Source organism: Anarrhichthys ocellatus, unplaced genomic scaffold, assembly GCF_004355925.1.
Source record: "Anarrhichthys ocellatus isolate YVR2014 unplaced genomic scaffold, GSC_Weel_1.0 scaffold1637, whole genome shotgun sequence".
Classification (NCBI taxonomy): domain Eukaryota; kingdom Metazoa; phylum Chordata; class Actinopteri; order Perciformes; family Anarhichadidae; genus Anarrhichthys; species Anarrhichthys ocellatus.
Window position 1 is genome coordinate 636 of NW_022281611.1, and position 1,888 is coordinate 2,523.

Here is a 1,888-nt window from a genome sequence, read left to right on the forward strand (position 1 = left end):
AAATAAACTAAAAATCACAATCCTCCTGTTACAGATAATAATATGATCCTAAAACTCTCTTTGGTCCAATATTTAAAGTACTTTTTTTATTATTTTTACTTAAGTAAAATAATATTGAATATATTCACTGTACAGGAAGTCTTGTGAAGAAACAAACGCTTCGGTTAAAGCTGTTCATGTGCTGAACTGGTGCTGTCATGGAGTGAACATTAAACAATTTAAAAAGGTAATTTATCATTTTTTTTTATAACTCTAAACGTTTTATTGTTGCTTTTAAACTGTTAAAAGTTTTCAGTTTGAATGTTTATATGGAAGACTTAGTTAGCTGCTGCTAGCTAATGTTACCAGTAAGAGCTAGCTAGCGCCTGGCTAAGATATGTTTGAGCTTGCTAGCTTTAGCTTGTTTAGTTAGCTAAGTTAGATTCATGCATAACATTTTTAAATTCATTACACATTGTGTCCAATGTCCAAACTCTCTGCACTAAAAATGCCTGATGTGTAAAGTATCAGAATCACTACGAGCAGTAATATTAATGTTGTAAATGCTGTTAGCATTTAGCGGAGCTGGTTAGCTCACTGTAAGTTAATCAGACGGTTAATATTAACACCACAGAGGTGGGACGTTCTGGAGGGGAAATAACTGAATCCTTGAATCCTTGAATTTTTCCTTTATTATTATTTGCACTTTGCTTGACTTTAGGTGGAGGAGAGCAGCCCTGCATGTGTGTCCATCTCATGTCGGTGTCAGCCATCGCATCATCACTGGTGAGTTTGTAGTTGCTGGAGGAGACAATAGGTGCACAAACTAGGGCTGTGAGATCTGGCTAAACCATGACAAATCAAAATTGTACTTTATGTCCATGGCACCGTGTCCTAACGCAGCGCGCCGTTAGGACTGAGCTGAACTTTTGTCGGACGCCCCGGTTTCCATTTATTTTTCTCACTCGCTTTGAAAGCGCCGCAATGGACGAGAAGCGTCTGACTGGTGAAGTTTGAAATGAGGAGTTATCTCCTCATTTCAATACCAAAACCTGAATAAGGTGGCGGCTGGCTGAAGGGAGAGTTTCCTACTTGCTGCTGACTCTACTGTATGTTATTTACAGTACATGTGACAAAATAAAACTTAAAAAGTACAACAGTCAGAAGACAGCATGTACTACTCACTACTCTTTTTAAACTATTTTTAAATTTAGAATATACGTTAACAGCCCTGGCACATGTGCACTATATTAGTTATTGAGATTTAAAACACACACACACACACACACACACACACACACACACACACACACACACACACACACACACACACACAGCTAAGCTAACATTAGCTAAGGTTAAAGTTAAACTTCCAGACTATCTGTTGCTCAGCGCTGAGCTATTAACTAAATGATTATCAAATAACGATGTGGTATTCTTAGCTTGAGGTGTAATTGAAAGATTACTGTTACACACAACGGCTAAAAGAGCATGTTCAACCCTACAACAGGTACGTTTAATTTGGTAGCCTTAAAGCTCTCAAATATTCAGAAGCATTCGTTAGTTTATAAAATCTGCCGTGAGAGTTCAGGAAGTCTGAGAACTTTACCTTCATCCGTTATATGAAACGTTACTGAGAAACAAGGATCGAGTTGAAATGCAAATGGGAAAAAAACATGATCCAAGAGCATTCAACTACTGTATGAAAATCATTTTTAGGTAAGTTAAATGTTACATTATTAATATAGCAAATATATTTAAAACATCTTTGAAAAGTTGATTATCAGTCCCAAGTCTGATTAACACAGAGATGGATAGATACTGCAGATATTATAAGATAGGTATTATATATTACATTGTTGACATTGTTAGATAGATATTGATACATTTAGATAGATATTGTATATTA

General features: G+C 36.0%; 1 long non-coding RNA gene across 1 annotated transcript in view; it reads right to left on the bottom strand.

Moving 5' to 3' along the window:
• Positions 1–244: 244 nt before the first annotated feature.
• The window catches only part of LOC116377753 (uncharacterized), an 8,976-nt gene continuing 7,332 nt past the window's right edge, over positions 245–1,888 (bottom strand). The window contains exon 4 of the long non-coding RNA XR_004212240.1: positions 245–780. This is a non-coding gene — a long non-coding RNA (uncharacterized LOC116377753). The remainder of the gene's footprint in view (positions 781–1,888) is intronic.